Source organism: Pelodiscus sinensis, chromosome 18, assembly GCF_052426305.1.
Source record: "Pelodiscus sinensis isolate ZL-2025 chromosome 18, ASM5242630v1, whole genome shotgun sequence".
In the NCBI taxonomy this organism is placed as follows: Eukaryota; Metazoa; Chordata; order Testudines; family Trionychidae; genus Pelodiscus; species Pelodiscus sinensis.
Window position 1 is genome coordinate 17,479,523 of NC_143069.1, and position 24,864 is coordinate 17,504,386.

General features: G+C 52.0%; 1 long non-coding RNA gene across 1 annotated transcript in view; it reads left to right on the plus strand.

Annotated features, from left to right (window-relative positions):
- The window catches only part of LOC149523263 (uncharacterized), a 228,305-nt gene extending 205,313 nt beyond the window's left edge, over positions 1 to 22,992 (plus strand). Inside the window, exons 2-3 of the long non-coding RNA XR_016347257.1 lie at positions 20,782 to 20,899; positions 22,265 to 22,992. This is a non-coding gene — a long non-coding RNA (uncharacterized LOC149523263). The remainder of the gene's footprint in view (positions 1 to 20,781; positions 20,900 to 22,264) is intronic.
- The last annotated feature ends 1,872 nt before the right edge of the window (positions 22,993 to 24,864 follow it).

The window sequence follows — 24,864 nt, forward strand, 5'->3', positions numbered from 1 at the left end:
CTCAGTGCCACTCCATAGGATAGTGACCCACATCAGGTGTATGGGTTACAGCTGCAGGCCTGCTCCCAGCATGCGGATCTGCTCTCTGGGCGGCGTCTATAACTCTGTGGCTGCAGCCCTGCTCCCAGGACTGGATCTGCTCTCTGCCCATAGGCGTGCGCAGCACATTTCATTAGGGTGTGCAGCCAAAGAATGTTTTTAAATGTACTCTTTGACCCCCATTAGCCACACCCCCTGACTCCCATTAGCCACGCCCCCTGACCCCCATTAGCCACGCCCCCTGACCCCCATTAGCCACGCCTCTGGAGGTAACACTTTCAGGGCAATATGGACACATGACCAGAAATAAAAGGTGTCATGTGACCTCCCCCCCCCCCCCAAGGACTTTTCCCACCATCCACTTAACAATAGGGATTATTTTGGCCCTCACCAAACCCCCCCTCGTGCAACGATCCTGCAATTGCATTAACCCATGTGTGAGACATTAACTCGGGGGGTGGGGAGGCTGGGGGAAGTGTTCCCTCTAAGAGTTTCCTCCCATGAGCACAATACATTTTGTGTTGTGCACCAGTACTGAGTTTGTGGCTTGTTTGGATGTGCCATGGTGGCACCCAAGTTATTCATAAATATCTTATGAACCACTTACCTGTCCCCTCTGCTGCCCTGTCTCCTTCCCTTCCTCCATCAGCTCCCCTGGTGCCTACTGCCCCCCCAACCCCTCACCCACCTCTGCTGTCCTGACTCCTGCCCTTCTCACTGCCCTCGGCCTTCCCGAGACCTGCCCCCTCCAGCAGCCTTTCTCTCTCCCCCTGTGCCCACTCCTCCAGTAGCCCCACTCTGACCATGTGAGCTACCCCTCCTCATCCCCTTTCCTAACACCTCCCTCTACACACCTGTCCTGCCTCTCTCCTCTGCTGCTGGTCCCTCCCCTGCAGGTGTCTGCCCTTCTGCTTCACCCCCGGACTCCCTGGCACCTGCACCTTCCCTTACCCTTGCACCCTCTTGGTGCCTTCCCCTTCCCTCACTGCCCCTACCCACTTTGCCCACTCCCTCACCACCCTCTGCCCCCGTTCCCCTCATGCCCCTGTGCCTTTACACGTGCCTTGCTCCATCTCCGCCTTCCTCATGCCCACCCCTTCTTTCAAGCCTTCTCCCAGCACCTCCCCTACTCCCCTCTAGCCCCCAAAGCCCTTCCCCTCTCCTCTCCTAGCATCATCCTGTCCCCCCCCCCTCACTGACACCTCCCCTCCTGCACTTTTCCTCATTGTCTCCACTTGGCCCACTGGCATTTGTCTCTCACCTACACCCTGACCCTTGGTGCCTTCCCCTTTCATCTCCTGACCTGCCACAAACCCCCACCCCGCAGACTCAGGTTCCCAAAGTTCTGGCAGTCCCCATCACTTGGTGCCTGCGCCGGGTCTGACTCGTAGGGTTGCCAGGTAGACCCTCCCCCCAAAAAACGGACACACTTGATCCTGGGCAGGGGGGAGGGAGGAAGAGGGACTGGCTGGGGGGGGGGGGGCAGGAACTGGCTGGAAGGAAGAGGGGATGGGAAGCAGCTCTGGTGGGGAGGGGCCAGATCCTGACCCTGGCCCCCCCTTCTCCCTCCCCGAGGCCAGTCATGCTGCCCCTGACCCCCCCTTCCTCCCTGAGGCCAGTCGCACTGCCCCGATCCTGACCCCGGCCTCCCCTTCTCCCTCCCCGAGGCCAGTCATGCTGCCTCTGACCCCCTTCCTCCCTGAGGCCAGTCGCACTGCCCCCGATCCTGACCCCGGCCTCCCCTTCTCCCTCCCCGAGGCCAGTCATGCTGCCTCTGACCCCCTTCCTCCCTGAGGCCAGTCGCACTGCCCCCGATCCTGACCCCGGCCTCCCCTTCTCCCTCCCCGAGGCCAGCCCTGCTCCCCAGCTCAGTGCGGGCCCCTGCTCTCTCCTTAGCTCAGTCCCACTCTGCCGACCCTGGCTCCCTCCTGGCTCCCTGCTCTGCCAGTCAGGCTGAACTGGGACTTTAGCCTCTCCCCGTTGTTCCTGGGGACTGTCAGTCTCAGGATCTTGATCTCTCATTTCCCCTGCCTTTCACTGAGTTTCAGTAAGGAGCTAGCAGCAATAATGCCTCTACTTTTTCCCCCACTCCTGTGCGGAATACATTTTGTTATGTGCACCAAGGCATGCACGGATGTGCACTGTTACGTCACGTGGAGTTTCACAGCATGGGAAGAAATCAGTGGAAATACAGAGAGCTTGAGTAGTTGCAAGTGTCCATTTTATTGCATAGCACGGAGCTAGCTAGAAAAAACCCAAACCAGCTGGGCTGACCCCCAGTGACCTAACGCAGTTACTATAACAACAAGATCTATGTCTACACCCAGTACACCACATGCACCACCACTAGAAACACATGCTACCGGCTAGCAAACTGGGCAGCATTTGAATGTCTCCTGGCTGGCCGCCCAAGAGCTCAGCTTGCAGGGAACACTGGCTAACCGTCCCCTTCCACCTGGAGAAGGGAGAGACAGGAAAGCAGCAACAGAGCATCTGCCTGGGGGAAGCCCGAATCCCATGCAGGAGTGGAGCCCTGTTCCTTGTTCCAGGCCCTTGCTAGAGTCCCCTCCCGTAGCTGCAGCTATGGCCGGCAGTTTTAAAAGCGGACTTACGCTGGCCCTGCAACCCGAGCGACTCTGTCAGTGGGTGCTTATCACTCCATCACCTCGAGCTGTTTAACCAGCTTGTTTAACCAAGGAGGGAGGGAAAGGGAAACCTTTGGCCATTTGAGGGTTGCGTGCCAATGGAGGGAAAGGGGATGGATAAAAAGGGGCTGAGCACACGGTGCTGCCTCTTTTTAAACCCAGGCCCAAAGATGTCCTGGAATTCTGGGCCACTGGCCTGAAGGAGATGGTCAAACTGCCTGGCAGCTGGACTTTTGGAGTCTTTTTATTCCTGGGCTCCTGGTAGCGATGGCTCCCATTCCAGGGGATTCCTGCCAGGTAGTTTACCTCAGACAGCAGCTTTTATTCCCCCGTGTCACTTCTCCCAGTATCTGAGACTTTGGTCATGGGGATCAAGCATTTAACATGATTCCAAGAGGAACCGGATGGTTCATCTAGCGAGCCAGGCTCACCGATATTTGAGTAGTTAATAAAAATCCCTAGTTGCTGTGTGTAGGTCTAAAAAGGGAAGGTTAGTATCATTAGTCTTATTTTACAGACAGGGAATAACCTCTCCAAAGAGCACCCTGTGGGAGAGGCAGGAATAGAACCCAGGTTTCCTGATACCACATTCAGGGCTTTGTTACCAGGCTATATCCTCTACTAGAAAGGATGGGCCTGAAGCATGGGCCTGGTGTAAGGCCTGAGGCCTGAACCAAAGTAAGCAAGAGTTAGCTGAAGAGAAACAGACAAGTCGTGTCAAAAGCAGACGATTGCCTGAAAGTCTTGGGACTTAACCCTAACTGTCTTGCCTGGAAAGGTTGAAACCATAGACAAAAGGTCCTAGAAAGTCTCCAGGAATGCTAGAGAAGCAGGAAGCGAGTTGACAGGAGGCCAGGAAAGAAAATGGAAACAGAATTTGGGGTTTTGAATTGGAAGCAGTGATGTGCCCGTTGTTGTGTGATCATGCCTGGAAGATGTGAATTAAGCCAGGAACCTGGGCAAGCAGAATCCAGCGACTTTCTTGGCTAGGGAAAGACTAAATCTTGGAACAAGAGAGATGTGAGTAGAACAGGGAATTTTTAGTCAGACGCTACTAGGTTATTTTCTTTATTTTTTTAGTTTGTTGGACTTCTTTTTGCTAAGCACATGTAACTATCCCCCTTTACCCTAGAACTCTTCAAACTGAATCCCAGGGAAGCGATTTTCTGTGTTTTAATCTTTCTTTTTTCAGTTTCTTTGTAACACCTAGCAACCAAGTAGATACGCTGGAGGGCAGTAGATATGCTGGAGGGCAGGGATAGGGTCCAGAGTGACCTAGACAGATTAGAGGATTGGGCCAAAAGAAATCTGATGAGGTTCAACAAGGACAAGTGCAGAGTCCTGCACTTGGGATGGAAGAATCCCGAGCATAGTTCAGGCTGGGGACCGACTGGCTAAGTAGCAGTTCAGCAGAAAAGGACCTGGGGGTTACAGTGGATGAGAAGCTGGATATGAGTCAACAGTGTGACCTTGTAGCCAAGAAACCTAATGGCATATTAGGGTGCATTAGGAGGAGCATTGCCAGCAGATCCAGACAAGTGATTATTCCCCTTCATTCGGCTCTGGTGAGGCCACATCTGGCGTATTGTGTCCAGTTCTGGGGCCCCCACTATAGAAAGGATGTGGACGCATTGGAGAGGGTCCAGCGGAGGGCGACCAAAATGATTAGGGGGCTGGAGCGCATGACCTATGAGGAGAGACTGAGGGATTTGGGTTTGTTTAGTCTGCAGAAGAGAAGAGCGAGGGGGGTTTGATAGCAGCCTTCAACTTCCTGAAGGGAGGTTCCAAAGAGGATGGAGAGAGGCTGTTCACAGTAGTGACGGATGGCAGAACAAGGAGAAATGGTCTCAAGTTACAATGGGGAAGGTCTAGGTTGGATATTAGGAAAAACTATTTCACTAGGAGGGTAGGGAAACACTGAGATGGGTTCCCTAGGGAGGTGGTGGAATCTGCATCCCTAGAGGTTTTTAAGTCTTGGCTTGACAAAGCCCTGGATGGGTTGATTTAGTTGGGATAGGTCCTGCCTTGGGCAGGGGCTGGACTTGATGACTCCTGAGGTCTCTTCCAGCTCTATGGTTCTATGATTCTAAGTAATGTTTCACCAAGTGTATTTGTTTTGTTAATAGACGTCACATTTTTAAAACCATGATCTGATTCCTGCATCCTAGAGGGCGGAAGGTTCTGTATGCACGTGCCTAAGACAGCAAGCCATACATCTAGGAGAAATTACAGGTTTTCAAGCTCTCTCTGGAGGGAGTGTCAAGGACAAGGAAGGTACCCCACAGGAGGGAATTCTGAAATGCGCCTGTCTGGTTCTCAAAGGGGTTTGTGCATTTGGATGATGGCAGCAACACCAACGCAAGCCTCCAGTGGCAGGGTATTTTAAAGTCTCTTGTGGGCCCCCACCTTCTGCACTTGGAGTGCCAGAGTGGGAAACAGCCTTGACATGACCCCTCTCCAATTTATCAACATCCATCTGGAATTCTGGTCACCAGGGCTGGGCACAGAACTCCAGCAGCAGAAGTTCAAGTGCCGAATAAAGAGGCTAAGTCGGTTCCCCACTCTGGCACTTGGAGTGCAGAAGGTGTGGGCCCAAAAGAGACCTTAAAATACCGTGTCTCTATGGGCTTCTGCTTCAAAACTTCCCAAGGTCACAGATTCCCTGAGCTTAGGAGGGTTGCTGCCTTCACCCAAGTGGAAAAAAACTTTTTCTTCTTGAACGCAGGAAGAAGTCACTTGGGAACGTATTCCAGAAGGGTACCCCAAACTCTTTTACACAAGAGCCAAAAGAAATCTGATGAGGTTCAACAAGGACAAGTGCGGAGTCCTGCACTTGGGACAGAAGAATCCCAAGCATTGTTACAGGCCTGGGACCAACCAGCTAAGTAGTAGTTCTGCAGAAAAGGACCTGGGGGTTACAGTGGATGAGAAGCTGGATATGAGTCAACAGTGTGCCCTTGTAGCCAAGAAGGCTAATGGCATATTAGGTTGCATTAGGAGGAGCATTGCCAGCAGATCCAGAGATGTCATTATTCCCTTTTATTTAGCACTTGGAAAGAAAAAAAGAAAAATGAAAACAAACTGTAATTTCTGATAGCTGTCCTCTTAGTCTTAGGCAGGTATACACAGACCTCCTATTACTTTCCAGGATACAAAATCAGATCATAGCCTTAAAATAGGTGATTATATTAAGAAAACAAAAAGGTATTCATTTGTAAAGCTGACTTGGCTGCTAGGAGTTATAGCGCAACTGAGAAAAGAACAGATTAAAACATAGACAATTGCATCCCTGGGATTCAGTTTAAAGTTATAGTGGGGAGAGGAGGGGATATGGATTTAGCACAGAGGAGTTTAACCAAACAACAAAACAAAAAAATAACCTGATCGCATCTAAATAAACATTCTCTATCTACTCAAGTATCCACACTTCCAAGGTCCAGTCCAATTCTAGGCCCAGGTATTCTTTTTTTTAGGCATGATGTCCCTGCCCAGTTCAATTCATCCCCCCCCCATCCCCTTCCACAGCTCCAGGATTAAACTCACAAAGAAAAACAGCAGACAGATTCCCTTTTAATGCAGATCTGAACTCTTTCTTCTCACTGGTGCTCCTGGCTCCCTGCCAACACTTTCTAGCTAGCTAGGTTTAACGCTTTAGTCACTGAATACTGGGATGTTCAGAAAAGAACAGTGGGCCTCCCATCCATCACAGAAGCGAGACAGCCTCTTTACTCCTGCTCAAGCGTTTCCTGTTTATACATCCCAGAATTACAATAGCTTTTTAAGCCCCAACGCCACAATGGGAGCTCATGTTCTGCTGATTACCCACCATGATCTCTACATCTCTTTTCCCCGCCCTGCAAGTCTGGCCCACAGAACCATGGGAAGTGGCATAGGCTAGCCTGGGCCAGGGCAAAGGAACACGTGGGCCTTTCTCTTCTCCATCTCTCCCTCTGCATTACACAGCAGGGCGCAGGAGTGCCAGGGGGCTTTGTGGACGCTGTTTGGCTTAATGCCAGCGAAAGCAGGGTCTACAGGAGTACTTACGGGCTCCTAGTGTTAAGAGCAGTGATGTGGTTGCCTCAGCAGCGTGGCTCAGTGCTTCTGTTCTTGGAGCTCTGGTGTTATCAGTGGTCAGTGCAGGTAACGCAGCCTGCTCCTGCTGCAGATCTCGCTGTTATGCACAAAGACCGACCACAGGCACCGTCTGGTGACAGAGGCACTTGGCCAGGTTTATAGCTGTGTAGTCACAGATCTAGTGCCCTGGATTTGCGGTTACACGTGCACCAACTCATGAGTGCCCCAGGACGAGGAGCAAGTCAGTCAGTAAGTCTCTGTTGTCCCTTCGGCCATGCAAAGGGGGTAAGGTCAGGCACCCCAATATTTATAGCCTAAAATAAACTTGTCTGGTTTCGGACATTTGTTTGCTCCCTCCCCTTGTACCTAGTACCTTGAACCGAAAAATATTAGCGGAGACACTGTTGAGCATCCACTGAGGATGCGCTCGGTGAGGCTAATCTTCGTGTTTTACCTCATCCCCGTTGCAGGGTTCCAGACCAAGGAGGATATCTACTGCCTCGCTTTAGCGAAGGCCCTGTACACTGTGCCCACGCCAGTGACTGCTGGGTTTTATGCACCATGGGGACATTGCAAAAGCCTGCTCTTACACAAAATCAAGGGTGAGTACTGCCCCGGGGAACGTAAGACGGGGAAGGAACCTTGTGGGGATGGGGATTAGTGGATGACAACTATCTCCAAAGAGCCAGAGCCACCCGTACTCATTTGCCGATTATGCAATCGCATAGGGGACCTGAAAATTTGGAGCAGCACTGGGTTTTCATGTCCACTCCACCCACCTGCCTCTTCCTATCCATGGTCTGCGGCTCTGCTTCCTCCAGCAGCAGAAGTTCTAGAAGATCTAGTTAATTTACAAGTGACAAAGTCTGCTCGAGCTACTGGCAGAACATCGACGACATGGTAATGAAGCCATTTAACAGGCATTTGCCAACCTCTGCTAAATGTTTGCTGAATTTACTGTGAGAGTCGACAGGACCTTAGTTTAAAATGTGTTTGTTTATTAGTGTGGTGATGAGGATTATAAAATCACATCGCTAAAAATTCAACATCCATCTGGGCTGCTGTTGGGCAGATGGGCACCAGTTTAATAGTACGGCGTAGGATCCCATCAATCCTAAGGATGGCTTTGCCAAGAGCTACCCATTCTTGATTGCTTCCCAGAAGGGTGGGATTGTGAAGCTGGAAGACCCTTCAGGAGGAGAGATTTAAGGCACTGCCAGGTACCTAACATATCTTCCTCTTTTATCTCAGAGAACATGGAAAACGAATCGAAGAAGAAAGACCAGGAGGAATTTCAGCGGACGCAGAAGATGCAGCGTGACAACACTGGCCGGGATCTACTCAAGCTCCTGTTACTCATGATCTTCTACCGGCCGGTCCTGACGGAGCAGCAGAAGTGGAGAAGGAACGTGAAACACGTATTCATCCATTTCAGCGCCTGGGAGTACGCGGGCTGCGACCAGCTCTGGGCAGGCCTCATTACCACACTGTGCGACGGCATCGAAAGCCACTTTGGTCTCCTACCCATGAGCATTTACAGGACCATAGACAGGAAATGTAGCATCATCGAAAGACCAGGGGATCAGGAATGGGTTAGCAAGAAGTTCCTCTTCCTCCCGCTGTGGGTGGCTGTGATCCTTTTGATCATGGTAGCTATTGGGGTGGGTGGTTTCCTCCTAGTGTTTGGGATCCCCATCGGGGATGCCTCGGGAGACGCCATAGCTGTCGTGGAAGGCATTGGGGTGACGGCTGTCAGCGTCTCTGCAGCAGCTGCCATACGGCTCACTATCACAGTGGTACGAAACATTATCGTCACCCAGAAGAGCCAGCTGGAGAGACAGATGAACCAGACGGCTCTCAGCGCACAGCTGGGCTTCATGAGCTGCGTGAAAAGCGAAGTCAGGACAATCACTGGGTTCCTGCAGTACATGGAGATCTTCCAGCGGCGGAAGCTGCGGGTGGTGTTGGAGATCACCCACTTGGATACATGCAGCCCTGACAAGGTGGTGGGCGTCCTTGATGCCATGAACATTCTCCTCTCAGACGATGACGCCCCTTTCATCTCCATCCTGGCTGTTGACTCCAGCATCATTGTCGACTGCGTGGAAAGCTCCAAGTATATGAGAGGTATGGCCAACAACGGCTACGAGTTCTTAAACCGCATCGTCACCCTGCCCTTCTCTGTCCCTCGGATGGACTGCGACACCAAGCGGAGGCTGATCAGGAATATCATCGCGCGCAAGGAGCAGCTAGAGGCAGAGGTCGGCTTCCGGCAGGATGGCAAGATGGAAGCCAGCTCTGACTTCCTCAACATCTCTCGCTACCATTCGGCCAACCACGATGCCCAGAATCCAGTTGCAGAGGACAGCCAGATACCTCTCATGGTTGGAACCCCAGCGCTGGGAACCGGCAGCTGCGGGAAAGGTATCCGAGCCAAAGACCTCATTCAAGATGCTTTCGACTACCTCCTGGATGACGCCTTGAAGGAATTCATGACAGACAACGTGGTGCAGATGCGGCGCATCGTGAACACCGTCACCATCACCATCAGGCTGCTGGCGAGTAACATCCCCAAGGATGAAGTGTGTCCGAAGAAGGTGGCGGAATGGGTGCTCCTTGCCAACCAGTGGCCGTGCTGTCTGAGCTGGCTCTTGCAGTGCATCGAGGATGAGGAGCAGAGGAGCCGAATGGGCAGTTGCCATGGAAGCCCGCTCCGCCCCGACATGTCTCTGTGGGAGGTCTACGAGAAGTACATGGAAGAGCTGGACATGCTGAAAGGCCAGATGGAAAAGCTGCTGGAACTGGACCAGGATCCCGAGCTGTTCCACACTTTCCTGTGCGGCAGGTTTCGGGTGGAGGAGGCCCTCTTCTACCTCCCCTTCACGGTCAATTTGGACCCATCCCTGAAAAGACAGATGGAGCTGCAACATGGCAGCCACAGACTGAAACGGACAAAGAAATTCGACAAGCTCAGCACCTGCACTCTGCTGGGTATGACGGTGGAGGATGTCTGCCGAGAGGTGGGTCACCCTTGGGTTTCCTTCCTTCGAGCAGGGCCAGCTGTCGATAGAATGTCCATGCCTCTTCATCGCAAGAAGCATGTCATTCATGTGACAGCAGCTGCCCACAGATGACGGCTACAGGCAGAGCCATCTTTGCAAATCGTGGGGCCCTGAATAATTGAGGGCCCTTCTGCAGGATTGCCTGGGCCTTTTCCCCTCATGCAGCTTCTGCTGGAGGTCTGGTCGTTCCTACTACCTCCCTACCCCAAGCAGGGCTCAGGAACTAGAGCAGAGTTGCAGATCCTCTCTGCTTGCTAGCTTGCTGCTGCTGCTGATTTGAACCCCGTAGCAGATTTGAACCTAGGCCCTCTAGGAGTGTGTCTAAACTACATGGCTCCGTCGACGGAGCCATGTAGATGAGGCTGATCGGCAGAGGGAAATGAAGCCGCGATTTAAATAATCGTGGCTTCATTTAAATTTAAATGGCTGCCGCGCTCTGCCGACCAGCTGATGATCAGCTGTTTGTCGGCAGATCGGGGCAGTCTGGACGCTTCCCCGTCGACGTGAAAGCCCTTTGTCGACCTCTCCAGTAAACCTCATCCCACGAGGCATCAGGGGGAGGTCGACAAAGGGCTTTCATGTCGACGGGAGCGTCCACACTGCCCCGATCTGCCAACAAACAGCTGATCATCAGCTGGTCGGCAGAGCGCGGCAGCCATTTAAATTTAAATGAAGCCGCGATTATTTAAATCGCGGCTTCATTTCCCTCTGCCGATCAGCCTCATCTACATGGCTCCATCGATGGAGCCATGTAGTTTAGACACACCCCTAGAGGCCTCGACAGCTGGAGCCATGAAGGCAGCTGGCTCCCAGCTTAGGATGTAGAGCTCCCTTGTTCTTATCTCTGGCTGTAAGAGGTCCAATTGCCACACGAATGGACAGTGAACCACACACACTAGGTGTGTGGATTACACTGCCAGCTGAGAGGAGCACGTGGGGGAGGGCGAAGGGAAAAGCCCTGCAGCAGACAGGACAGAGCGTCCCCAGAGACGAACCGGCAGAGGCATATCCTCAGACATACAAGAACACATGGCTGCTGCATTGGGGAACTCAAAAATTTGGTGCCCAAATTTTCCGGTGCCCTATGCAGCTACATATTTCCCATGGGCCTAGGGACAGCCCTGACTATGGGCCCCAGAGCTGGGAGAAAACTGTCCCACATAACTGGTGCATAACTGGAGGGAGAGGAGCGAGAACTAGTGGGGGTAGGATGTTGAGGGGAACAGGCGATGTGGGATGGGGGCTTTCGGGGAAGGCACAGTGTGGGTTTGAGGCCTCAGGAGTAGGGGGGCACATGAGGGGGAATGGGCAGAGTGAGGATGAGGGGGAAAGGGTGATGTAGGGGGCAAGGCCACAGTCCGGGCTCTGCTAGTTCCCCCACTTTCTGCTGCTCCTGACTCTTGGTTTGCACAAGACATTTCTTCTTGGAACAACTCGGTTCCTTGGAGCTCTTTCCTCCAACCCCGAAGCCATTGGCTGGCTCTCCCCGGGTTCATCCTTTACGCTCTGAAGTGACTTTGGTCGGTTTTAAGACTGGGAGACCCGTAGCTGTCTGTTATGCACTCCAGAGAGAAGAGAGGCAAAAACATAAATACTCTTGCTGGAGGCCTGCAGCGTAATACCCCTTATCCAGAATAACACACAAGAACCCTGAGGCTATGTCTACACTGCTAGCTTTTGCCTGCAGAGAGCATGCTAATGAGTGCCAAGAAGTTTCTAATGAGTGCTTCATTAGCATACTCTCTGCCTGCAAAGGCCCGCAGTGTAGATATAGCCTTAGGTCGAGAGGCCCAACTCCACCCCCGTCAGGCTGACTGCATGCTTCCCTCCAGCCTACAAGCAGGGTCAGGAAACCTTCCCTCTTCATTTCAACACACCCCTCCAGTGGTCCCTGCATTGCTAGCTTTTGCCTGCAGAGAGCATGCTATTTCCCCTGCCGTGCCAACTTGCTCAGCGGTGCCCCTAACAGAATCCAAGCACACGGCAGTGGGGTGTGCCGGGTACCCTACCTGGCCCCACAGCCGGCCGGCCCGCCTTGTTTGCTAGAATCTGAGCAAGCCCAGACAGGTTCCTCTCGGGAGCTATAGCGGACCCTTCCTAAAAACGTGTTTGGCGACATGTTCAGTAGATGCACGGCACTAACGGGTGCTCCCACTTCTCTTCCAGATGGACACAATCGGCTTGAAGGAGGAAAACGTCCCGCTGTACAAACAGAGGCCTCAGGGACCATAATCTCAACGGGCACGCGCTGGTCTACAGTAACAACACTGAAATCAAAGAGGCCCTGCACATGAGTCTTGGCGAATGGACCCTCTTTAGCATCCATTTCCTTGGAGTGTTTCCCCCGGCGAATTTGGCCTCTTCTGTGGTGTCCCCCGTCCCGTTCCACGTCAGGCCAGAGGCTCTGAAGAACATGGTTGCCTTAAGAGAGACTGTGGCGAGAGGGAGCAAGCTCTCTCTGAACAGCTCCAGGGAAGATCTATGGGAAAAGAGATAACTCTGAATCCTGAACACAGAGGTGAAAGTGCCCTGGTGTGCAGCTCCAGCAAGAACTGCAAAGACCTGGGCTGCAATAGGACAGTACCTGTGAGAAACTGTAAAGTTACTTTCACGGCCGCCTGTACAAAACCAGAAGCAAGATCGGGGCTTTCGCCCACAATGTACCTCCCTGCGTCTCCAGTGACATCGCACGGATGAATCATAGAATCCTAGAGTTGGAAAAGACCTCAGGAGTCATCAAGTCCCGCCCTCTGCCCAAGGCAGGACCAATCCCAACTCAATCATCCCAGCCAGGGCTTTGTCAAACGGAGACTTAAAAACCTCTAGGGATGGAGATTCCACCACCTCCCTAGGGAACCCAGCCCAGTGCTTCCCCACCCACCTAGGGAAATAGTTTTTCCTAATGTCCAACCTAGACCTCCCCCACTGTAACCTGAGACCACTGTTCCGTGTTCTGCCATCCCTCGCTACTGAGAACAGCCTCTCTCCATCCTCTTTGGAACCTCCCTTCAGGAAGTTGAAGGCTGCTATCAAATCCCCCCTCACTCTTTGCTTCTGCAGGCTAAACAAACCCAAATCCCCCAGTTTCTCCTCATAGGTCATGTGCTCCATACCCCGAATCATTTTGGTCAAGCTCCCCTGGACCCCCTCCAATGCGTCCCCATCCTTCCTGTAGTTGGGGGCCCAGAACTGGACACAATACTCCAGATGTGGCCTCACCAGAGCCGAATAAAGGGGAATAATCACTTCTCTGGATCTGCAGGCAATGCTCCTCCTAATGCCCCCTAATATGCCATTAGCCTTCTTGGCTACAAGGCCACCCTGTTGACCCATCTCCGGCTTCTCCTCCACTGTAATCCCCAGGTCCTTTTCTGCTGAACTGCTGCTTAGCCAGTCGGTCCCCAGCCTGTAACAATGCTTGAAGCAATCAGATGACAAGAGAAGAATTAAGGATCCGGGGGGGGGAGGAGGGGGGGACTGTACTGGGTCTGAGGGATTTGGGGCACATTCATGTCAACGGGGCTGGTGACAGACGTTGTCGGGCCCTGGGTAATGTATGGGAGGGGGTCGGCTCAAGACCCCCTCAAAGGGGCAAGGCTCTAGACCCCCTCAAAGGGGCAAAGCTAAAGGTAGGAGGGGCAAGGCGAGGGCCAATCAGGCCTTAGTGCCACCCACCTTGCACCAGACAGAGCTCTAGGATTGATTTCATTTGCCCGGGTCTCTGGCAGTGGCGGCTGCCATAATAGTCGATACAGTGACCCAGAGGCCTGGACCCTTTTAAATCATCAGCTCCCGAGACAACTGCCCCCTTTGCCTCTCCCCCTCCCCATCCGTGGCCCCTGTCTGTGGGGCTTCAGACCCTGGTGGTCAAAGTATTTTGGTCTGGTTAGTACAGCAGGGGACAGGGAGTTGGGACATACGGGTCCTATTCCTAGCGCTGCCACTGGCTTGCTGTGTTTTTGAACAAGCTGCTCCTCCTTTTTGGGACTCAGTTGCCTCTGTAGTAAGTTGCGGGTTGGTAACATAAAATCAGCAGGCCCGAATAAAGGCCGGTAACATAAAAACAGCAACAGGCCTGAAATCTAGGAAGCAAGACTTTGGCTCAGTGGAACCGCAGGCAGGAAAGAGAAATAGTATAAGCCAGATCAAGCATAAAGGTCCAGGCACAGGTACCAAGCACATTTATAGAATCCTAGGGCTGGAACAGACCTCAGGAGTCAACAAAAAATCCTCATTAAAAAAAAATTGTTTGGTGTTCCTCGGTCTTAAAAAGTTTAAGAAACACTCGTCTAGACAGTACTGGGTCCTGCCATGAGGGCAGGGGACTGGACTCGACCTCTCGAGGTCCCTTCCTGCCAGCTACATGTGGCAATGAAACGGTAACTCGAACTAAGTCCTTCGTTCGAATTAACTGTTACATCTCATTCTATAGCTGCGCGGCTAGTGGAATTTCAAAATGGCGACCGGACGGGAACATGCAAATAAAGCCTGGGCTATTTAAATCCCGGGCTTCATTTACAACTCCGGTTGCCTGCTTTGCCTACCTAGCTCAAATTAACGAGCTAATGTAGACATACCCTTATTGACTAATTGAGTAGTCGATGGAAATTCCACCAACTACTGGATTAGCTGATTAAGCGCAATTTAACATCCCTCGGTTGAGCTACCACATATGTTTTAGAAAGACATCCAATCTTTATGGCTTGTGTGTAGTTCAACGCATTAAATTCCAAGCAGGTTGCTGAAGTTTCTTTTTTTCATCATGATTGGCAATTTGACCAGCCTTATACAGTAATGGATCTTTACCATTCCTCTGATTTCTTTTGTTCCCGATATATTTAAACATTTCCTAATTATCCTTTATGTTACTGGTTATAGATTTTTTCCCCCAATTTTAGCTTCTCCTATCAACTGTTTGCTTTTTCATAACTCGCATCCTCCCTTTTTTCCCATTTGCTTTATATTTTTTTCTTGTGGTGTTTATGACAAAAACTAAAACATAGGACATAAACTTTGAGTCCTATTTATAGTACTTTAGGTTGGTTTAATGGAAAAATGGGTTGATACAGAGTAAATTGGAGTTCAAAATAACCCTTTCTCGGGCAATTTTTCTCTCGAAAGCCTCACCTTTTTCAGCCTCCTTCCACTAACTTCTGATTTTAAATGTCTGGATTGTTAGACATGTGCTCAGGAAACCTTACCTGTCACTAAACATAGATTTTGTTTGTGTTAATTATAGATATGAATGGAGCTAGTTAATCCCTGTTGTAAGATTCCAGTGGAGCCAAAGAAAGTAAACAAGTAACTAATTTGGGTCAATCTTTCTACTTGACAGTCCCTAGGAATCTACCGTTTCAACATTTCCTGGGAACAGAAACACAAGTTAGAACAGTGATAGAAATGTAGCCGTGTTAGTCTGGTGTAGCTGAAACGAAATACAGGACTATGTAGCACTTTAAAGACTAACAAGATGGTTTATTAGATGATGAGCTTTCGTGGGCCAGACCCACTTCCTCAGATCAAATAGTGGATCTGAGGAAGTGGGTCTGGCCCACGAAAGCTCATCATCTAATAAATCATCTTGTTAGTCTTTAAAGTGCTACACAGTCCTGTATTTTGTTACAAGTTAAAACACTCATTAATTTTGGCTTCATTCAGCTTTCCCTTCGAACAAATTAAAAACATAGTTGATAAGTGGCAAAGTTGGTGCATGGGAGTGAAGGACACGTTAGCTCATTATGCCTACACAGGGGGATGTCACACTGGTCTGACCAGTTCCAAGGACAGTTGGGCTGCCATAGAATGGGATGCAGAGCTGCTCTTCAGGAGCTCCATGGATTGGACCTATACTGCTGTTGAAGGAATTGGGGCTCTCAAATAAAAGAAGTCCCTTGCCTTAGAACCATAGAATCCCAGGGCTGGAAGAGACCTCAGGAGTCATCGAGTGCAGCCCCCTGCCCAAAAGCAGGACCAATCCCAACTCAATCATCCCAACCAGGTCTGTGTCAAACCAGGACTTAAAAACCTCTAGGGATGGAGATTCCACCATCTCCCTAGTTAGCCCATCCCAGTGCTTCCCCATTCTCTTAGGGAAAGAGTTTTTCCTAATATCCAACATACACCTCCCCCACTGCACCTTGAGACCATCACTCCTCGTTCTGCCATCGTCACCACTGTGAACAGCCTCTCTCCATCCTCTTTGGAACCTCCCTTCAGATAGTTAAAGGCTGCTATCAAATCCCCCGTCATTCTTCTGCAGACTAAACAAGCCCAACTCCCTCAGCCTCTCCTAAGTCATGTGCTCCAGCCTCCTAATAATTTTTGTTGCCCTCCACTGGACCCTCTCCAATGCGTCCACATCCTTCCTGTAGTGGGGGGCCCAGAACTGGACACAATACTCCAGACGTGGCCTCACCACATCCCAATAAAGGGGAATAATCACTTCCCTAGATCTGCTGGCAATGTTCCTCCTAATGCACCCTAATATGCCATTAGCCTTCTTGGCTACAAGGGCACACTGTTGACTCATATCCAGCTTCTCATCCACTGTAACCCCCAGGTCCTTTTCTGCAGAACTGCTGCTTAGCCAGTCGGTCCCAGCCTATAACAATTCTTGGGATTCTTCCATTCAAGTCCAGGACTCTGCACTTGTCCTTGTTGAACCTCATCAGATTTCTTTTGGCCCAATCCTCCAATATGTCTTGGACACTCTGCACCATATACCCTACCGTCCAATGTATCTACCTTTCCCCCTAGCTTAGCGACATAGGCAAACTTGCTGAGGGTGCAATCCATCCCCTCATCCAGTCATTAATAAAGATGTTGAACAAAACCGACCGTAGAACCGGTCTTTGAGGTACTCTGCTTGAAACTGACCGCCAGGCCGACATCGAGCTGTTGATCACTACCCATTGAGCCCAACAGTCTAGCCCGATTTCTATCCATCTTACAGTCCATTCATCCAATCCATACTTCCTTAACTTGCTGGCAAGAATAAGTCCAGGTATATCACATCCACTGAATTCCCCATGTCCACAGAGCCAGTTACCTCGTCATAGAAAGCAATCAGGTTGGTCAAGCATGACTTGCCCTTGGTGAATCCATGCTGACTGCTCCTGATCCCTTTCCTTATTCTAAGTGCTTCAAAATGGATTCCTTGAGGATCCCCTCCCTGATTTTTCCGGGGAGTGAGGTGAGGCTGACCGGTCTGTAGTTCTGTGGATTGTCCTAAGGAACATCTTGGTACCATTTACCTCCCACAAATAAAGTACATACCGACCTATGTTCAGGACCAGGTCAAAGTTGACAGCATAACAGATAGTAAGTTGACAGTATGAAGACTAGGAAGTAAGCCCCCTTCTGCAAGGTAAGGGACGGTAACCAGGTAACAGGGGGTAGCAACCTGATACGTCAGGAATGTATAAAAGTTCACCTCAAATGGTGTTCACCAGCTGACTGTGTGGGGGCACTGGATGGTGCTCAGTGGGTGTTAGGACATTGCCACGGCTTCCATAAAGTGTAGCGGCGCAGCGCTGAGTCTGTTCGCTGGCAACTATTATTGCATGTTGTTACGCAAAAAATCTGCTTGGGCGATTTCGAATCTTATCTGGTTTGTGGTCTCTGGGGACTCTGGGCACGGAGACCACATCCAGCGATAGTGACTCGGCTCTGCAACTTTAGTGAAGAGCCAGGTGGCTTGTACCTCATGCAGTAGAGAAGGCTCCAGACTTACAAACCAGGTAACAGAACTTTTGCGTTCTCCTCCAGCAGCAGGCGCTCCGACACAGCTGGACTGAGTACAACACCTGCAAATAACCCAGTTAGTTAATGCAAGCATAAAGAGAGGCAGCCTGGCCAGATGCAACCATTCATTAACTTCCAGGCCAGAGAGGGCCATTGTGATCTTCAGTCTAGCCTGGCATCCTATGAGGTGCACACAGGCCCTTCTCTTCCACTTGTTTAAACAGAGGCACCCTGGGGCACCTTAAAGACTAACACGTGTATTTGGGCATCCGCTTCCAGGGGTAAAAAACACTTGGACCTGCTTTTCCTCCGCAACAGCTGATGCCCAAATAAATCTTCAAGGTGCCACAGGACTCCTTGTTAGTAATGACTGTTGGGGTTGCCCCTCTAAGGCTATGTCTACACTGCAGGCTTTTTGCACAAGAACAGCTGTTCTTGCGCAAAAACTTGCAGAGTGTCTACACTGCGTGCATGTTTTTGCACAAGTATTACAGTACAGCATCAGCAAACAGGGCTTCTTCCGGAAGAGTTATTCCTCTCCCCACGAGGAATAAGCCCTCTTGCACAAGAGCTCTTCCAGAAGGCGGCAGTGTAGACAGGCAACATGAATTTCTTGCGCAAAAAACCCCTACGGCTAAAATGGCCATCAGAGCTTTCTTGTGCAAGAGAGCGTCGACACTGCCATGGATGCTCTTGTGCAAAAGCACATCTCTTCTGCTAAAGCACATGGCAGTGTGGACGCGCTCGTATGGAAGACCTTTTGCACAAGAACTCTTCTGCAAAACAGTTCTTGTGCAAGAAGCCTGCAGTGTAGACAGAGCCCACGAGTTTCAGAGGGGTAGCTGAGTGAGTCTGTAACAGGAAAAACTTAAAACACAACATATAGTCACCTTAAAGATTAACAAACCATGTCAATGGGATCATGAGCTTTCCTGGGCATAGCCCACTTCTTCAGACGACTGGAGTGTTGTATGTCCAGAACCAAAATGAACAGGGGAGGAAAAAATGGGAGGGGCGAAAAAAGGAGGCAGGGGGTATGTAAATATCAAAGGGAAAACCCAGCTGGTATGTAACAGGCACCACTGATAAGAGTTGTTGGGAATTTCCCAGGAACCGATCGGGGTTTCTTAGGAACAAGTTTAAAAAGGGGTGAGAATCGGGGTGAACTGGGTGGATGCCTGGGTGAGGGTTGGGTCGAACAACGCAGGGAGGGAAAAGCAGGAGCGTGGGGCGTGAGGGCAGGTGAGCGCTGCGGTGAAAGCCACGTGCGCAGGCCGGGCCGGGCCCCTCTCTCCTCCAGCTGACTTGCAACTTCCACTGCCGGCCCACGTGGCCCTCGAAGGGCGGAGCTTCCCCTTTCCTGCGCCCGCCCCTGGGGCCCTCCAGCCAATGGGAAGCGAGGGCTAATGTTGCTGGTGTTTCAACATTCGGAGCCGGCTGGCACAGCTGCTGCCGCGGGCCCGGGAGCTGCGAGCAGGCAGGAGGCGGAGGTGAGGGGCGGGGGGCGGTGACTCCTGGCCCCCCAGCGCAGGGGGGTCCAGGTCCGGGTCCGTCCGGGGTTACCAGGCCGCGCACTCCCCTCGCTCTTGGAGGCGACGCTGGTGCCAGTGTCTGCTTCAATGCGACCCTACAATAACAAGCCCCAATCGGCCGAGTCGCTGCTTGTTTCACCTCGTGTCCCCCTGCGCTGCAGAAATCCCGCCTCTGCTGGGCCAGCCCCGAGACACGGGGTTGCCCCTGGATTGTAAGCAAGCTGCCCCCTTCTCCCCCATGCTCCCCATTCCCTGAATATCAGTCCTGCCCCCGCAGCCTGCACAAATCTTCATCCTTTAGGACCAAATAGGAAGGGGAGGGGGCGAGGGATTATTTTCTTTATTCCCACCCCCCCTAACGGAAGGAGCTGTTCTCTGTGTCTGTGTTTACAAACCAAGGAACGTGTTTCTCCCTGGTTTGGGTTGGGGTTTTTTTTTTGCCTGTTTCTTGCCAAGATTGATTGAAATGTTGGTCTGACTAGAGTAGTCCCCAAGTTTAGCGCCCTGCCCTGAAGCAGGACGAAGTCAACCAAGACCTACGGGTTTGTCTAACCCTGTCTAATTCTTTCTTCCCACCCATGCTTCCCCAGAAGGGATCAGACAGGCTGTACACAGCGGGTGTTTAAGTCTCAGCTTGACAAAGCCCTGGCCGGGTTGATTTAGTTGGGATTGGTCCTGCCTAGAGCAGGGGGCTGGATTTGATGACCTTCTGAGGTCTCTTCCAGCTCTATGATTCTATGATTCCCTCCCCTTTCCTTCACCATCATTAATATCCTTTTGCAGTGAGTTCCAGAGGTTGATTATACACTTCAAAATACGTCCGTTTTAACTAGAGCTGGAAGGAAGTTTTCTGAGGGGATGTTTTTCCATTGGAAAATGCTGATTTTAGTGACCTTTTGTTTGGAAGGGGAAAACTCCACCATTTCAGAACATTAAAATGTAGTTTTCCATTCCTGAAATGACTCTTTGTTTGGTCTCTTTAAAGTTTATCTTCCGTAATCCACCGTACTACATTTAAAAAAAGTCAAAATCTAAACAAAACGTGAATTTATTTGCAGAACTGTGTGTGATCAGGAAAAAAAAGTCAAAATCCTGGAATTTCTAGTCCCAATTCAACCCTACTTTTAGCCACCTTGGTGCCAGGGATGTAAAATCTCATTTAATTAGCTAACCAGTTAAACAATATGTTGAACCAGTTAACCGATTAAATGGGACACGTAGGACGTGTTAAAGATGGGCTTGGAGCAGCCCACACACCTACCCCCTTGGCACACTGCTGTGACTGCTGAGCAACCCTACCCGTGGCGTGCCAGAGTGCCCTCTGCCTATGGCTGGTGGAGGGCTGCTCCAGCCCCCTCTGGTTAACCATAACCGGCTTACTGGTTAACCATTCACTTCCAAACTTGGTGTCCCCACTGCTAACATTAGGACAGTGGTCCCCAACACGGTGCCCGCATTTGTATGCGCCCGCCAAGTGCTCAGGGCTGGCCTGGCCCAGGACACGTGGCGCATGTGCGGTGCCGGAGCTGGCCCCGGGCGCATGGTGCACGGTGAGCGCCGGCCCCGGGGGCGCCGCAGATTGGCTGCCCGCGCTATGGCCACGTGGCGCATGGGGGGAGCGCAGGCTCCGGGACCAAGGGATGGTGGGCGTGGCACTTCAAGCACACCTTGATTTTCTTCTGTCAGGGCTGGGGCATCGGACCGTCCAGGCTGGGTTCCTGTGATTTCCCGCGCGTGCTGGGCGGATGGTTTCCTGTCCAGTGCAGATCGCCGCTGGTGCGGGACCTCTGCATATAAACGCTGGGTAAGTCCTGGTGGGTTTTTAATGGGCACTGCCATGTGGGTTGGTAACTCAGGGTGCCCCTGTATAAAACTATGGGACACCCACATCTGGAATACTGTGTACAGATGTGGTCTCCTCACCTCAAAACAGATATTTTGGCCTTGGAAAGGGTTCAGAAAAGGGCAACTAACATGATTAGGGGTTTGAAACGGGTCCCATATGAAGAGAGGTTAAAGCGATGGGACTTTTCAGTTTAGAAAAGAGGAGATTGAGGGGGGATATGATAGAGGTCTATAAAAACATGAGTGGTGTGGAGAGGGTGAATCAAGAAAAGTGATTTATTAGTTCCCATAATAGAAGAACTAGAGGACACCAAATGAAGTTAATGGGTAGCAGGTTTAAAACTAATAAAAGAAAGTTCTTCTTCACACAGCGTGTAGTCAACCTGTGGAACTCCTTGCCAGAGGAGACTGTGAAGGCTAGAACTATAACAGGATTTAAAGAGAAGCTAGATAATTTCACGGAGGTTAGGTCCATAAAAGGCCATTAGCCAGGAGATAGAAATAGTGTCCCTGGCCTCTGTTTGTGGAAGGCTGGAGAAGGATGGCAGGAGACAAATCGCTTGATCATTGTCTTTGGTCAACCCTCTTTGGGGCACCTGGTGCTGGCCACTGTCAGCAGACAGGCTACCCAGTACTGCCGTTCTTATGTTAGGGTTCTTGGGTGGGGCACAGGGCAGAGCCCATCGGTTCAGAGCTGCTAAGAGCAGAGTTATTTGCACTTACGTCCCAGCCAGACTCCCTCGTATCCCCTAACACAGGGCTGGGGGGATCCTTTTTTGGGTCGGGGGCCACAGAGAAATCCGTCGGGCCTTGTAGGAGTTGGGCGGCAGGAGTGGAGCTTAGTGCCTACGGGGCCAAGGGAAACAGAGAGGGCACCATGTCCACAGGGCCGGGGTGCCATTTTCCCTAGGGCCTCCGGGGGGGTGGGGGGGGAGTGTGTCTATGGTCTAGGAGCCAGGGCCCACCAAAGATGAATCCGACCCAGGCTCTGGTACATCTCTGCAGCGCTGCCGGCCGGTTCCCCCACCTCTTGGTCCTCAACCCAACTAGACCCGCTTCCTGACGGCTGGTTGCCCCCCGGCCAGCCCCGCTCCCTCCAGCCCCCTCCCAGCCAGCCCTGCTTCCCGGCGGCCGGTTCCCCCCCACCCCCTCTCTTCCAGCCAGTCCCGCCCCCCCCCCCCCCCCCGGCCCCTGCTGTTCGGTATTTTTTTTAAACCATCTGGTAACCCAAGCAGGTGGGGGTGAAATGGGCACGGAACTGCCCGCACAGGCGCGTCTGGGAATGAGATGCTGCTCTGACATCTCCGCCTCTGTTCACTTCCAGCCCCTGCCTCGTGGCGCTGGCCCCCCGTGGCCTGGGCAGGCCCCCCAGGTGCACCATGGCCCGGCATAGCAAGCTGCAGAAGCACGTCCTGAGCCTATACAGGCAGTTCCTGCGCGCCGGCCGGGAGAAGCCGGGATTCCTGCCTCGCATCCAGGCTGAGTTCCGGAAGAACGCCAGCATCCCCCGGGCCGACGTGATGCACATCGAGTATCTGCTCCGCCGTGGCCAGAGGCAGCTGGCGCAGCTCCGAGACGCGAACACCAAACAGATGGGCACCTTTGTCCAAGCCAAACCGGAGGAGCAGTGACCCCTGCTGGTTGGCGCAAGCGTCTGTCTTGTACTGGGACGGTTGGGGGTGAATTCACAGATCAGCCTTCCTGGTTCTCACATCCCTGTGCACCCCTCGTGTCCAAACACAGGTGCCTGGCTTGGCATTTGCTGAGCTAAGGTGTCTTTATTGGCAGCCAAGCTTTTAAACAGTTCAGGTGTGGATGGGTGATCTGGAGGAGATGCTCTTGTTTCCAGGACCTGGTACACAATTCATTCTACCCCTGCTGGCTCCTCTCTTCGGGTATGTCTACACTACAGCGCTAGTTCGAACTAAGCTAATTCGAACTAACGCGTCTAGAACTAAAAACTAGTTTTGCTAATTCGAACTAGCAAGTCCACATTGAGTGGACTCTGAACAGGGCTTAAGGATGGCCGGAAGCAGTGCCAGCAGGGCATCAGAGGAGGACTTAGAGCGTGGAGATGCAGTCTCAGGCTAGCCGAGGGCTGCGCTTAAAGGGTCCCGACCCCCACCCCGGACAGACAGTTCTAAGGGATGCCCCGCTTGAAAACCAGTCCTGGCTTGGAGTGCCCGGAGTACCCACACTGGGCACATTACACCACTCGGCCATCAGCCCGGCTGCACTTGCCGCAGGCTGCCATCTGGGGAGAGGGGGCAATCGGGGGGCTGCAGGAGAGCTTCCACCCCCAGAAGCCTGCAGAGCCAGCCCAGTCCTCCCCATCGGGGGCTCGTACCCCATTCCTCCCTCACCTCCTTCCACTTACCCTTCCCTAGCCCCCCTTCTTATTGATGTACAAACTAAAGATAACGTTTCTTCCAACATTGACTCTGTCTTTATTGAACAAAACTGGGGGAGACTGGGAAAAGGAGGTGGGAGAGGGGAAGATTAAGGCTGGGAGAGGGGAGGGCAACTAACATGATAAGGGGTTGGGAACAGGTCCCAGATGAAGAGAGGCTACAGAGACTGGGACCGTTCAGCTTAGAAAAGAGGAGACGGAGGGGGGACAGGATAGAGGTCTCTAAAAGCAGGGGTTGAGTGGAGAGGGTGCATTCAGAAAAGTTCTTCATGAGTTCCCATAAAGAAGGACTAGAGGACACCAAAGGAAAGGACTGGGTAGCAGGCTTGAAACTAGTAAGAGAAAGTTGTTCTTTTTGACAAAGCAAATAGTTAACCCATGGAACTCCTTGCTGCAGGAGGCTGTGAAGGCTACAACTAGAACAGAGTTTAAAGGGAAGTGAGATCAAGTCATGGAGGTTGGGTCCATGGAGTAGTCTTTGCCAGGGGGTAGGAGTGGTGTCCCTGCCCAAAGTTTGTGCAAGGCTGGAGAGGGATGGCACGAGACAAATGGCTTGGTCACTGTCTTTGGTCCATCCCCTCCAGGGTCCCTAGGGTTGGCCGCTGTCGGCAGACAGGCTACTGGGCTAGATGGACCTTTGGTCTGACCCAGGACGGCCATTGTAAGCTCAGGGCTCAGGGTCGGGGGTCTCAGTGGACCCCCTTGATTTTCATGCAAACCTGCTCCTGGGTGGCCAGGCTGGCAGCTCTCCTGCCCTAGATGGCCACTTTCCTGTGCCTAGTGCGGAGATCGTGGACGAGGTCCACGATGTCCGCACTAGCCCAGGAATGTACCCGCCTCTTGCGGTCCCGGGCAAGCTTCCGGGAGCCGCCAGCCTGGTCCCGGGAAGAGGGGGTGGGCTGGGGGACATCGGGTGGGTGGCTCTGTGCCGTGCCAGGTGCAGGGTCTGCTGGCTGGGTGCTAGCAGGCTTGCACCTGGCACGGGCACCGTAGCCAGCCCGTGCCCCTTTAAGGGGTCCGGGGCCGGGAGGGGGGCATAGAGTTTCCCTGGTGTTGGCCAGAGTGGCCACCAGGGAAACTTGGGGAGGGCTAGCCTCCCACTCGTTCGAATTAAGGGGCTACACAGCCCTTAATTCGAACTAGTAAGTTCGAACTAGGCTTAAGCCTCGTAAAATGAGGTTTTCCTAGTTCGAACTAAGCGCTCCGCTAGTTCGATTCAAATTCGAACTAGCGGAGCGCTAGTGTAGCGGCTATGAATGTTAGTTCGAACTAACGTCCGTTAGTTCGAACTAACATTGTAGTGTAGACATACCCTTCCATCCTTAGCCAAAGAGGAACAAGCCAGTTAGCCCAGGGAAATAAAAGAAAGGGAGAGCGGTGACGGAAAACCCTGTGTCTGTCATTTTTTCAAATGATCTATCTTGCCTAAAAGCCTGTCAGGGATTGGGCTCTGTTGCAGGAGGTGCTGGCGAAACACTCCGTGGATTTGGGTGCTACAATTCCTGAGTGTCGTC